Below are 15,175 nucleotides of genomic sequence, written 5' to 3'. Positions count from 1 at the left end.
CCCCGAGGGAAAATGAAAACATGACAGATGACAGAGGTAGCTATTATGTAAACAAGAGAGGAATCACAGAACAGATTTCAGTGGCCTTTGTGCAAAGGGAAAGCGGAAGTGAAGAGCAATTCCAGTCCAGGCCTGGCCACGTGGATTAACCTTTTTCAACCATATGATAGCACAGCATGAGAAAAAAGGAGGGCCTGACTCAAGAGGAAGTGCTCCATGTGGGATGGCTGAGCAAGTAATTGCTCTTACAGTCCTCAGTGGAATCAGGATGAATGGGGAAAAGAAGGCCCTAAAGAATCTAAATATGGTACAAAATCAAAAGAATCCAAGAATGAATATGATTGTCAACAGTTTTATTCTTTGTCGTTGGTTGATAATAAGTGCCTTTAGCAGATAGAAAATAAGCATTAGCTTGGGGAAAAAAATCTGTCCTTCTGATTTCAAGGCAAGCGCCATATCCTTGGGTGCTTTGAAAATTACCTATCAAGTCTCACTCCTCTCTGCTCTTCCCATCATGGATCTTATTCAAGCTCTCATTATTCCTGGTGTAATTTTCTAATGGTCTTTCTTCTCTGGTTTCTTCCTTCTTCAAGCTCTTCTTTCTGCTCCCAGAATAAGCAAGACCTGGCCATGTCAACCACCTGCTTAAAGACTTTTGAGGATGTTCCTTAGTCCACAGATGGAGTTGGACTCTTTACCATGGCAAATAAGACCCTACCCATGTGGGCCTCCACATGCCTTCCCAGCCTGTCTCCTGCTACCTGCTCCCACCTGTCACCCCACACACGTACTAATCTGCTTGCCATTCCACAAACACACCAAGCTCTTTAAGGCCTCCGTGACTTTGCTCATGCTTCTTCCATTCTGGTTTTCTCCTCAAGGTTTGCCTCCTCCAGAGAAATCTCTTAAAGACCAATATTAAATGTCAAAATCTCTGCCCAGCAGAATCTGTTGCCTTTTCCTCTGTGCACAATTTTCTTTCTATACATACCACACACATAGCACATAACATTATATCAGTGCAGCCCAATAGAAATATAACATGAACCAGATACATAATTAAAAATTTCCAGTAGCCACATTAAAACAGTAAAAAAAAACCATGCAAAGTTAATTTTAATAATATATTTTATTTAACTCAATATATCCAAAAATATCATTTCAATATGTAATCAATGTAAAAATTACCAATAAGATATAATAAATTCTTTGAAATCTGGTGTGTGTTATATACTTACAGCATACCTCAGTTTAACCTAAATACATTACAAGTGCTCAATAGCGACATTTGGCTAGGACTACCATATGGGACAGTCAGCATTATTTTATAGGTCATTGTTCTCTTGTCTTTCTTCTGGTTCAGTGATGTGTTTCTCAGGGGCTAAGCCTTATTCACCTTTTGATGTCTGCTATATAGTCCTCTATGTGGGGAACATAGCAGCTGAGTGAATGTGTGCTGAATGGAAGAATAATTTTTAAGTCTTGGGAATTTATGAATGTTGGGCCCACAAATGAACCATTATATTTCCTTTTATGTCAGATTCCCTTGGTCGTCTCAGTGCAAGCTATCACGTAATGTTCAACAATTCCCGTAAATCCATTGCCAAATGGTCAATGGGGCGGTGCATAATAAAAATGACCTGGATGGAAGGTTAGTTGCACTGTTCAAATTCCATTTGGCTGTTGTAAAATTATCATAATAGTTTGAATACATTATGACTATAATGATTGCACTGTAATTGAACACTTTTCGGGTATTTTTCTCATGACATTGACCTAGATGAATCAGCCATGCACACATGATCTAATCAATCATGGACAGCATCCCTGAATGTTTTCAGAGAAGATGGAAGTGGAGGGAAAAAAGGGATTAGTTAAATCCCATGTTATTTGATTACTGTCATCTCTGAACTCCTATAGCATTTATAACCCCTGCTGGGTAACATGTGTACACAATGATCCTATGGGTTCAGGGTCACAAGGAAAACCTGTGGGACCTCTGAGAGCAATGGTTACACACCACTGGCAAAGATCCTGTTCTTTAATCCTACACTGTTACGACCTTCTCAGTACCACAGGGACAGAATCTGTGGTGGGGACTCTTGGGATTTCAGGATGAGATTGCAAAATACAAAGTACTGTAACATACATTTAATGGTTTATAAACAACATCTCTTTTGGCCAGACTAAAGTCCTTGAGAATCACTCAATGACTCAAAATACAAATAATTGTGACTAAAAAGATTATCCAAAATTGAATTCCTTTGCTAAAAGAAAACCCCCATTTCTGTTCCCTAGATGATAATATTCAGATGAGACTCTTGTCACGTCTGTCACCATATTCACCATCACAGATCATTTTGACTTTTCCAGTGTTTTTACATGCTTTAATCTGTCATAGCCATTCATTTATTCAAAAAATGGGTCAAACTCTTATTGTCATCGCTTGCACTATGTTCACATTGGCCATGGAAACTATAAAAACTATTTAAGCTAATATTTTGGAAGGCGTCTGTTATCTTTCAACGTATAGACGCAACCATAAATAATTTCTTTCATGTTGTAAATAAATCAATAGCTGTAATTAAAGGAAAATCAGTTAAAAGGAGGTAACAATATTAAGACTTTGTTCCCTACTCACTTCTCTCTGTGGAAGAAATTCCTGAATGCTGGGAGCAGGAACAGACGGGGTCTTGGTGGACAATACCTCATCAAGAGGAATAGTCTTGTCTCCAGCTGTGCAAAAATATAATTACTTTGGCATGTCTCAAAAGACTCAACTCTTTTGTGTTCTGGAGAAGGGAAGAGCCAAACATGGAATAGTAATGTCGATTTTCAGGCCATTTATCAATAAAATCTAATCATTAAAACAATAATGTATTCAACATTTAAAAATTTTAAAGTTTCTGTTCAGCCCAATTGTTTGAAGCACGTATGTTTTAGTATGTCTTTTTCCCCTCGACCTAGACACTGATAATATGAGTGAAATTTGAGTCTTGTCCAAATATAAACTGAAATCTAAAGGTGACGGAAGATGAGGTGCTTTGGGGGGACCATTTTTCATGCTCCATCTGCTATGAGAACCCTCTCGAGGTTTGTTGGAGAAATACTACATGATCCATTGTGTGCCTGCCTTGTTTTCATCCTTTTCCCAGACAGCCCATCCATCTGGTGTTGAGTAGAGGTGGAGAACGGCTCTGGTGTCAGACAAATCTGGGCTGGATTCACTCTGGGATTTTGGGCACGATACTACTCATTAAACAATGAAGCCTTTTCTTTATATTGTTCTTGATCTTTTTTCAATTATGTATATACATACCCAAAATTCAAATTACCATTCAAGCTTTGAAACATTCTTAGGAGATTAGATCAATGGCAAATTTAGTTTATTTTTTTTTCCCAAGAGTGTAATAAGGGAAGAAATTCTACTCCCTTATTGCATGCCATCAACTTTAGACTATTTATTAGACCAACTGACAGATTTTCATCAGTGTGGCTAATTTGGAACAGCATAAAACCAAAACAATTTTTTGTTTGGGATGCTCTTTGGCTTGGGTGATTTCCAATATGTCAGATAGCCCTGCAGTTAAGCTCAAGTATTGAACTCAGTAACAGTTTGTCCCCAATTTTAGAAGAGCTAAGCACAAAATCAAATCTCACTAAGCAAATAAATTAGGAGATGGTGATGCTTCTCCGACAAGAGAAATATTCTGATTACAATTTATCCTTGGGTTCCTTTAAATCAGACATCCTCAATGGAACCAGTTTTGCCCTGTAGGGGGCAGTTTTCGTGTTACAGTGACTGAGGTAGTGTTACTAGCATTTAGTAGGAAGAAGCTGATGGTGCCTGACTGTGTCCCAGTCCTGCACAAATGAATTGTCTCTTGGCCTTTACAATTGTCAAATGCCCAAAGGGACATTCATACAGGTGGAAAACCTGTTTTTATTGAGCTGAGCCTAGAATCCAACCCTATTTTACATATAAACATAATGTGGATTTGGTGGGAAGGCATAGTTTTAATAATATACAGTAAATTTCATGGGAATGCAATGACTTTGAAAACTGAGGGGAGATTATACTATTTTGTTCTGTTTAGAAATTTACCAAGAGTTAGTTTCTCTTATGGACTGATTGTGTTACCCCCAAATTCATATATTGAAGCCCTAACCCTCAGTACCTCAGAATGTGACTGTATTTAGAGACAAGGCCTGTAAAGAGATAATTAAGTTAAAATGGGGTCGTTAGGGTGGGCCCTAGTCCAGTATGACTGATGTCCTTATAAGAAGAAATTAGGACACAGATACACAGAAGGATGACACAGGAAAGATGGCCATCTGTAAGCCAAGACGAGAAGCCTCAGAAGGAACCAAACCTGCTGACACCTTGATCTTGGACTTCCAGCCTCCAGAACTATTAGAAAATACATTTCTCTTGTTTAAGCCATCTGGATTATGGTCTTTTATTATAGTAGTCCTAGCAAACTAACACCATGGCTTTATTTTTAGAAAAGCACACTAATGATGTTAAAGCTGCTTTTTGCACTTGAGTCCCCAGTACAATGTATTCGTGTCAGTCTGCATTTGTAGCTGTCACATTCACGGTGAGTCTGCATAGAGCGCAAGCGTTGTGATCGCCTTACGCCTAATATCATCATGTCTGAGTATTTACTTAATGACATTCCTATAATTATGTTACAAATTACCTTTCTCTATTTTACTTTTAATGATAACTAGGTTAATATAGTAATATTTTTGGACATTATGTATATAGGCAAGTTATATTACCTATGAATTTTAATTCAGAACATAATGCAGACATTTAAAAATATTTATCACGAAAGGCCGGCATTGGGTTTGCTCAAATCACTAGAGGTGATTTGAGGTTTGCTAAAGGTTTGCCGAGCATCGCTAGAGGTAAGTTTTAGGTAGGTTTTTTATTTTGCATGCTGAACAAGAATACCCCTATTGTCTAAAGCAGTGGTTCTTAAACGTGGGTTTATGGTAAGAAATCCTTACCTGGGTTCCACTCTGAGAGATTCTACTTTGGTTGGAATGTGGCCTGGGCAGCTGGAGTTGCAAAAGCTCCCCAGGTGATTCCATAGTGTAAGGGTTGGAAGTCACTGTGGTGGGTTTAAATCATGTCTGCAAATTCTTTGACATGCCTTCCATCAACAAGTGGGTCTAATTCCCCTTGACTATGGGCCATTTTAGTGACCGATATCTTTTTTTTTTTGGATGTGCTGCGCCGCATGTGGGATCTTAGTTCCCCGACCAGGGATGGAACCCCTGCCCCCCCTGCAGTGGAAACAAGGAGTCCTAACCACTGGACCACCAGGGAATTCCTTAGTGGCTGATTTCTAGCCAATAGAATGCAGTGGAGGCCCCCCTGCACAACTTTCAAGGCTACATCATAAAAGGCAATACAGCACCCACCTCGCTCTCTGTCTCTCTCTGGGTCTCTGTCTTGCTCCCTTTCCCCAGGCCTTCACAGCCCTGAGCAGCCACGCAAGAAGAACATCCTACGCTGAAGCCACCACACGGGGAGGGATCACATGGAGAGACCACCTAGAGGTAGAGAGAGATGTCCGAGGATTACCAGCTATTCACCCCCAACTGTTTGGTCCTTCCCAGCCAAGGCACCAGTTGTGTGAGTGGCTGAGGCTTCCAGATGGTCTCTGCCTGCATCCTTGGAGGGACCTCAAGTGGGGCAGGACCACCTAGTGGAGACCGGTCAACCCTGCAAACATCACGTAATAAATAATAAGCGACGGTTATTGTATTAAACTACTGTTTGGGGTGGTTTGTCATGTGGCAACAGAAAACTGGAACATGCCTTGTTGGTATTTGCAAAGCCCTTCCTTTGATGGAATTAATTTAATTCAAGAGTTTTTTGTGCTCTCACTTGCCTCCAGATCACGTTAGGATGGCACGCACCCTCTCTTCACTCTGGTGAGGACCACATGAGTCTGCTGGACTCCCGGCTCACCTTGGAGTTCTGTTTATCAGGCCTCATTTGCTTTTAACTTGTTAATGGGAGGAGAGGCAATTGTCAGTCCAATGTAGACAAGTTCTGACCAATCCTAGTGTAAAGGACAACACTGTAGGATTGCATTTGTTAAACAGGAGGAGAGAAGCCTATATTTGCTTTGCTACCTGATTAGTCTATATCTTACACGCTGCATTTCTTAAAGAAATTTGTTCCTTCCACAAATTCCTGGCACATTTGGTTGGATGCCAGCTAGTCCAAGTCTAGGCAGATAGAATCCATGTCTTCAGGTGATCTTGTTGCAAGCTGCCCAGCTCTGACACAAGCAAAGGACAGCAGACAAGCCATCATTGTCCCCAGTAGAGCCGGAGTGACAGAGAAGTACAGACCTAGTTCACAGGAGGCCCTGATGAATCCTGGCAGAAGAAATCAGACAGTGCACCAAATGTCTTGAGTGCTTTATGTGCCCTTTTCTCGAAGAGCCAACCTAGAAGATAGAATGAACAAATAATATAATAGTGGATGCAGTTTGTCTTTTTTGAAAGCACTTTGCTGTGCCAACTTCCATTGTTTCCTTTCCAAATGGTAGCCCTCTGCAATGGTCTCCTTCTCATCAAGAGTTAGTTAAAACCAAGGTGAGTAGGAGGTTGGGTGGTCATGGGAGTTTGGGGGTTGTGGTTTCCTAGACAATGTTGAGTCCTTCGGATTGAATCCTTGGACGTCTAGGATTTAGGTCCACTTACATAATTTCTAGGGTGTTTGAGGCCTCCCACGAGCCATCCCCAAATAGTGTTTTCTCACAGAAACACGTCTTCTGGAGAACCCAGGTTAGAGAAGAACTTGGGTTACCCAGACTAAGAGACTGGCTGGCTATGAGGTGGTCCATCTTCTGAGCAGGCATTTTTAGAGGGTAGTGGAGGGGGAGGACCATCTTTGCAAGGGACTGAAATGGTTTTCTCTGGATTGAGTGTGAAGCAGGTTATCTGGAGAATCAAAACTTTATTTATAGATGCAGGAAACTAATGATTTGTGGAGGATGGAAGCTTCAGGGGAGGGTAAGAATATTTGTATGGGGCTTTTGGAGAGGAAAGGAATAGGGCTTCAAGAATATTTGCCTGAGATGTACAGTCACTGAAATCTCTCCGAGTATCCTGGAGCTTGGGCTCCAAGCAATGCCCAGTGACAGGGAAGGGCACTGAGACAAAATCGTCTTGGAGGTAGAAAGAGACATGGCCAAGTCAGGCGGTAGAAGGGTCGGTGTGTGAGAGCAAGCAAGTTCTGGAACGCATCTGGTGAATTTCAGGACTTAGTCTGGGAGTTAAGCGGTAGAGCTCTGTATTGAATTTCCTGCTAATGCCTATCCATGGGAGCTAGGACCTTATTTGCATCCCTCACAGAGAACCAGGACGCCAATACCTTTCCATTTTGATAAATGGAATATTTATAAATGGAATGGAATATTTATAAATGTAATATTTCCTGCCATATCAATAAACAAAGGATGTTACAGTCATCAGCGATTGCACCCCTCAACGTGGGCCGGTGAACCCTGAGGAAGCTCTGGAAGGAAAGGATACCTGCCATCTAGCAGCCAGCCCTCAGACAGCAGCCACTCCCTGCGGTGAGCCCTGAGGGAACTCAGGATGTGAAAATACAGGATACTGGCCCCAGAGAGCTGAGGTGCATATCAAAGGAATGATTTCAGTGAGCCCAGACTCTTGCATCTTTCCATACATAGAAAAGCGCTAAATTCCTTAACTTGGGATATCTGGTTTTCTTTAATTCACAATAATCTTTTGACATCCCGACTACCTGCCCTTTTGTTGCAAAACTCCTATATACCCTGGCTCCTCCCCTCGCCTCCTTGGAGCAGTTTCTCAGAGCTATCTGAAATGCTGTCTCCCGCGCTGCAGAACTCCTTTTGCCCCAAATAAAACTTAACTCGCAACTCTCACGTTGTGCATTTTCTTTAAGTCAACAGTTCGTATAGTACTTGCAATTCACAAATTGACTTTGAATCAGCGTTTCCACTTACGTCTCACAAAGGTTTATTGATGCTGTGGAGCAGGTATCACGTATTGTTCCCATTTTACAGATCAGAAAGCTGATCAAGATCACCCAGGACGGAAGCAGTTGTCTACTATTTTTTTTTAAATTAATTAATTAATTTATTTTTGGCTGCGTTGGGTCTTCATCGCTGTGCGTGGGCTTTCTCTAATTGCAGCGAGAGGGGGCTAATCTTCATTGCGGTGTGCGGGCTTCTCATTGTGGTGGCTTCTCTTGTCGCGGAGCATGGGCTCTAGGCGCGCGGGCTTCATTAGTTGTGGCGCGCGGGCTCAGTAGTTGTGGCTCACGGGCTCTAGAGTGCAGGCTCAGTAGTTGTGGCGCATGGGCTTAGTTGCTCCGCGGCATGTGGGATCTTCCCGGACCAGGGCTCGAACCCGTGTCCACTGCATTAGCAGGCGGATTCTTAACCACTGTGCCACCAGGGAGGCCCCTTTTTTTTTAAAAATTAATTTATTTATAGTTGTCTACTATTAATGGCTGACACTTACTGAGGACTTACTATGTGCCAGGCACTGCTGCAAGCATTTTACTTGTATCGGGGTTATTATTTCCCCGGTTTTACCAGAAGGGAAATGAAAACACTGAGAGGTAAGTGTCGCACAGGAGAACCCCTATTTGAAGCCCTTGCAGTGGAACAAGAAGTCCCACTCCTTAATTGAGAGGTGGTCCCTGCTGACTGCCCTGTAGAATCCTGCGTCAGCATTTGTTATTTACATATAAATGTAACCCCTGTGTGATGTCTGGGACGTGGTGCCCTAGTCTATTGAGGGAAAACTGAGGTGAGATGAAGTCAGTGTCCATTTACAGGTGACTGCGCCAATTTCTCAAATACTTATAACAAGAATTTGAATAAGGAAGGAATGCATCAGGCTGCAAGCCTGGGAGTAATTTCTCCTGTTTCCAGTTTCACGATGTGCGACGTGAATAGCCTGGTAATTTCACAGAACGAGAGGATCTTTTTTTTTTTTTTTTTTTTTTTATAAATTTATTCATTTATTTATTTATTTTGGCTGTGTTGGGTCTTCGTTTCTGTGTGCGGGCTTTCTCTAGTTGCGGCGAGCGGGGGCCACTCTTCATCGCGGTGCGCGGGCCTCTCACTATCGCGGCCTCTCTCGTTGCGGAGCACAGGCTCCAGGAGCGCAGGCTCAGTGGTTGTGGCTCACAGGCCTAGTTGCTCCGCGGCATGTGGGATCTTCCCAGACCAGGGCTCGAACCCGTGTCCCCTGCATTGGCAGGCGGATTCTCAACCACTGCGCCACCAGGGAAGCCCAGAACGAGAGGATCTTGATTACATTTAGTCTCAATCCCTTTTGCCAGACAGAACACGCTGGGATCAGCATGACAAGAGAGGTGATAATGGGCATTTTCAGAGTTTCTAGACCAAAGAGTGAGAGCTTTAGGAGGCGTGCCCTGGGATAAAATGACAGGATGGAAAGAGGGGACATCAGTTCTGGGGTTCAGCTTACTGACCTGATGGGATGTCAGTGTGGTATAAGGGTAAAATAAAGGCTCTGAAAATGCCAGGGTTGAAATGCTGGCACGTTAATTAACCCCCATTTCATAAATCTGCAAAATGGGGATAATGGTATCCTATCCTATAGGATTTGGGGAGGATTAAATGAGTGAATGCATGCAAAAAATTTTTTTTGAAAAAAATTCCTGCCCCAGGGACACAGGGTTGTTCCTGTCTGGTGTTCTGCTGCATCCGCTAGCACCATGCCTGGCACACAGTCGGGGCTTGGCAAATAGCTGTCTAATGAAAAATTGTGGAGCAAGGGATAGTGAGAAATGGGCTGGCACAGTTAGGAAGGCACTTTACAAACCCCCGATTGCTCTGCTGTGGTTTTAAATCAGAGCGTGCCTCTCTTGCCTGCTTCTGTCTTTTTAACCTGTGAGCTGGGCATAAATCTGACACTGCCTGTGCAGGAAACAAAGGAGGGGATCAAGGTCCACTAATTCGGGGTTTCTCAATCTTGGCACTGTTGACGTTTGGGCCTGAATAGTTCTCTGTTGCTGGGGTCTCTCCTGTGCCTTGTAGGATGTTTAGCAGGATCCCCGGACTCTATCCACTAGATGAGAGTAGGACCACTACCCCCAGGTTGTGAGGTCCAAAAATGTCTCCAGACGTTGCCAAATTCTCTGGGTACAAAATCGCCCCTGACTGAGAATCACAGGTTTATGTAAGTTTATATAAATGTATTAGTTTACTAGGGCTGCCAAACAAAATACCACAAGCTGGGTGACATAAGAGGTGTTTATTATCTCACAGCTCTGGAGGCCAGAAGTGTGAGATCCAGGTCTGGGCAGGGCTGGTTCCTTCTGGAGGCTGAGGGAGAATGTGTCCCAGGCCCCTCCCCTAGCTTCTGGTGGTTTGCTGGCTGGCCATCCTTGGTGTTGCTTGGTCTGTGACACATCACCTTGATCTCTGCTTTCGTATTCACGTGGTATTCTTTTACGTATATGTGTCTGTGTCCAAAATCCCCCTTTTTCAAAGGACACCAGTCATGCTGGATTAGAGGCCCAACGTAAACCCCTCATCTTAACTAGTTATATTTGCAACAAACGTATTTCCAGGTAAGGTTACATTCTGAGATACTGGGGTCAAGACTTCAACATATGAATTTTTGGGGGAGACACAGTTCAACCCATAGCATGTATAAGTTTGTATAAATGTAGGGACCATAGACTTGAAAGCCTGCACAGCAGGAAGTTAAGGTGTAAGCAGCACACAATCTGGTGGGGGTGGGCTGTGTTGAACGAGAGTCTGGGACAGGCAATTGCTGTCAGGAAGAAATATGGCCTCCGTGAAGCAGACCTACATTTCCAGAAGAAGCTGCCCAATCCAGGTTTTAAGTGACATTTCTCAAATTAAAAATGTTAACTCAACCATTTAAGAGAATTTTAAAACAGTCCCCAAATACATTTCTGAGCAGTGCCTGGCCTGTGGATGGCCAGTTTGCAGGCTTTTGTGCAATAGGATTATAAAATTTTGTGAAGGCTAGAATTCAGAAACTAATTAATTTTTACCACTAAGGGAGAATGAGGAGAATTGTAATCAGATCCCTAAGCTTTGGGTGACCATGTAATGTGGTGTTCAAGCTGGGACCCTTCTGATAATGAAAGGGAATACTGTCAATAATTATCAACGTATGTAAACTGGAATCATCCCACACAACTGGGGTGTATGGTCAAGTTACCTCAGTTGCATCTTAGTAGAGAGAAACTTTTTTTTTTTTTTTTTTCTTAAGCACACACCTGAGACATTCATGGAGCAGAGATGGTCAGACTCATGGGAATAGGGATGCTCTGGTAAATTTTTTTTTAATTTTTAATTTTTTAATTTATTTATTTTTGGCTGTGTTGTGTCTTTGTTTCTGTGTGCGGGCTTTCTCTAGTTGCGGTGAGCGGGGTCCACTCTTCATCGCGGTGTGCGGGCCTCTCACTATCGCGGCCTCTCTTGTTGTGGAGCACAGGCTCCAGACGCGCAGGCTCAGCAGTTGTGGCTCATGGGCCTAGTTGCTCTGCGGCATGTGGGATCTTCCCAGACCAGGGCTCGAACCCGTGTCCCCTGCATTGGCAGGCAGATTCTCAACCACTGCGCCACCAGGGAAGCCGATAAACTTGTTTTTGACCAGGATGATCTCAACCGTTGGAGAAGGACCATGTGGGGTGGGGTGAAGTGGTGAGGGAGGGCTGGAGTGGTTGGTGAAGCCCAGGAGGTGGACCACTCCAGGTTCCACCAATTACTAGCTGGGGTGACCTTGGGCAAGTCACCTTCTGGATTTCTGTTTCCCTCATCTGTTAAAAGAGGCACTAGGCTCAGGTGACTTCGCAGCTTCTTGCAGCTTTGGTCCTGCAAATAAATGAAAACCAGGATCCCATGAATGCTATGACTCCTGTCAAAGAGTGTTCTGCCTATTTTTTTTTTTTTTTTTTTAATAAGCAAGGCATCTTTTTTTTTTAAATTTATTTATTTATTTATGGCTGTGTTGGGTCTTCGTCTCTGTGCGAGGGCTTTCTCTAGTTGCGGCAAGTGGGGGCCACTCTTCATCGCGGTGCGCGGGCCTCTCACTATCGTGGCCTCTCTTGTTGCGGAGCACAGGCTCCAGACGCGCAGGCTCAGTAACTGTGGCTCACGGGCCCAGCTGCTCCGTGGCATATGGGATCTTCCCAGACCAGGGCTCGAACCCGTGTCCCCTGCATTGGCAGGCAGATTCTCAACCACTGTGCCACCAGGGAAGCCCCTGCCTATGTTTGTTTCCATGAGTTTTATGGTTTCAGGTCTTACATTTGAACCCACAGTATCTTTGGGTGATTCTCTGTCTCACCACTTTCAACATGGTCTTATACCAGCTTCCATCTTAAATTCTGGCTCAGGTGTGGAGCCTTTCTCTCTAGCTGAGTTGTAAGCTGCCTCTTACAACTCCTTCAGGGCTTATAGTAATAATAATAGTGGTTTACATTTGTCTGGCAGTTTACTGTTTATAAGCATGCCTTATTGTTAAAAAAAAAAAAAAGTTAGGCATGAGAAGAAAGGAGAGAGTAAAATGGACGGCAGAGAAGAGATCCATTCGGACAGCCTCAGGTTGATAAAGCTGAGTCCGGGCATCAGAACCTCAGGACTGTGCCCGCGGGGAGGAAGCTGATGTGTGACTGATGGAGACAGGTCAGCTGCCCTGAAGGGCTCCACTCCGCTCCAGTAGGGAGTTGGTCCAGAGGCCTGAACTAACTGACTCAGGATATTTGAAGAGGGGCCAGAGAACCTTCCCAGAAGGCATGGAAGGTCCTTCTTCTAGTTAGTCTTTTATTAGGGTTTTGCCCACCACCACCCCCCAGAACATCACAGCCCTGTCATGGGACCCACGGAAGCTTAAGTGGTTTGGTCCAACCTACTACTTAGATGATTGAAGAGCTGGGTTGAACCCAAGTCTACTTCCCACGAATGATTATGCTCTTTCCACTATTCCAGTGACATTTGCAGAAGATTCATCTGAAATGGTTGGTAAAAATGCAGATTCATACTCCATCCATGAATATACAATTTTACTAAGCAACCCTAGTAATTCCAATAGGTGGTTCATGCATCACACTCACCTTGAGAAGCCCCTTTCTATTCCAAGTGGCCTGGCAGACACGGCTATTTAGATCTCTAAAGTATTCTTCAGTTTATAAAATGCCAGGACATAAATTTTTCTCATTTGTAAAATGAGGCAGTTGGTGCAGAATCTAGATGATCTCCAGGAGCCCTTCTATCTCCAAGAAGTGGTGTTTCTTTGCTTGCAGAACCAGCATGCGAGCTCTCGAGGGCTTGTCTGAACCACAGTTACCGGAAAAAGGAAAGGGAGTAGCTGGGTAGCTGAGTGTGCAGACACTGCTGCCTGTCACGTTATGGGGAGAGCCCCATGCCGAGGACCTGCTGACCACCTTTGCGTGAGACCTCTGTACCCCAGGACCCTGGGTGTTTTCAGCAGAGATGGCTGCATGAATTGACCTCAGAACCAGAAGACAAGCATCTGTGGAAATCTCCCAACTTAGGCAGAAAATTCATAGACACAGGGAGTGCGTGAACCCACCTAGAGAAGAAGCAGTCTTCTTGAGGAGCAGCCCATTGTCTGGAAAGAGCATCAGGCTGGGAGTCTGGAGATGCTGTCCAGTCCTGGCCCAGCCGCTCACTTGCTGAGTGGATATAGGCATGTCACTGGGCCTCAGTTTCTTTCTTGGTAACAGAAAGGGATTGAATCAGATGTACCTTTGCAGCCCAAAGGTGGAGGGGCTCTGGGACCCCCAACCCTGCTTCAATTATAGGAGCTGGGAATTTGCCTATTTCATTTATTTGGGTTCTGTGTAAACTCTCCCTAGAAATATGGGCTCCAGTGCTAAAAAAAAAACATTCGAAAAGTACTGGTCTTTGCTTCAAGGCTGGCTGAAGCTTCAAGTCTCTGAGGCCAAACTTTTGGGGAACCCCTGGAACAAACTTTTGGGGGTTCAAGTGAATTCAGATGCAAATAAGCACATCATAAGCATTTAATTCATTCATCTGATTTCTCTTCAACGAAGAACCCCAAGTTCAGGTGAGCAGGATGGGGTTGAATAGTAAATACTGGAGCTAGTTAGGACCAATATTTAATGTAAATAAACACAGCTGAGCAAACAGAGGGCTTTAAGCTAGGGCTGTATTTATGTAGCTATTTCCTCAGCGGGTTATGTTCCAAATGAATTCAATGGCTTTTTGACTTTTTTTCCTTCTGATCTTAATAGTGATCTGTTTGATGAAGTTGAAGGAACCAATTGAAAAGTCCAGACATGAAAAACTTGGAACCTTTTAAGAAAGGGCATTTTTAGCTAAGCCTTTCATTATTTCCTGGGGTAAAACAGAGGGCTTAAGGGACTTCTAGACATTCAGAGCAGAATGATTTGTGTATCTTAATCTCCTCTACATTCTTTCCTCCTCTTAAGAAAAGGTAAAAATCATTCTGGGGCTATTATACTGACACACTCTGGGTGCTGTATCTTGAATGACTTAGCAGAATCATCCAAAGTGGTTCTCGAGGGGGTTTCCTGGGGCTGATCTGAGTTGGATCTTGCTGTTTCTTAGGTGAGGGCTCTGATGTCACAGCCTTGGGAACTGCAATCTCATCATTTAATTAAGAAGCAGAACATGTAGACAGGGCCTCCATGTAATTTACTGGCTTGGGATATATCAATATTTTTATGGTTTTGAGATGCTTCTCATTTGATCCATGTGTTAATAATAAGGCAAGTTGCTGTAAAGCTAAACTTTCAAACTTCAGTGGCTTACCACAGTAGAAGTTATTGCTCTCTCATAGAGTCCACAGTGGGTTTAGGCATCCTGCTTTCCATGCAGTGATTCAGGGATAAGGCACACTGGATTCTTACCCATAGTAGCTGAGATGTGATATTCATCGCTTTCGTTCATACTCCATTGCTGAGAACTGACCCTACCAGGTGTAAAAGTGGCAGAGATATCATCCTGAGTTGGCAGTCATTTCCCAAGAAAAGCTCTATACAGTGGAAGGAAAGCACAAGTTATCTTTGCCACAATCAGCAACAACAAAGGATGTTGCATAATCACCGAACTAAACGTGCAATTTTGACGCCTTA

General features: G+C 43.5%; 1 protein-coding gene across 1 annotated transcript in view; it reads left to right on the top strand.

Annotated features, from left to right (window-relative positions):
• KCNE4 (potassium voltage-gated channel subfamily E regulatory subunit 4) overlaps window positions 1–15,175 on the top strand; it is a 48,405-nt gene that overhangs the window by 9,832 nt on the left and 23,398 nt on the right. The window lies entirely within an intron of this gene.

The sequence above is a fragment of the Balaenoptera borealis genome, assembly GCF_965194805.1.
Source record: "Balaenoptera borealis genome assembly, chromosome: 6".
In the NCBI taxonomy this organism is placed as follows: domain Eukaryota; kingdom Metazoa; phylum Chordata; class Mammalia; order Artiodactyla; family Balaenopteridae; genus Balaenoptera; species Balaenoptera borealis.
The sequence above is the reverse complement of the archived record's forward strand: the minus strand, read 5'-3'. Positions and strand labels throughout refer to the sequence as shown.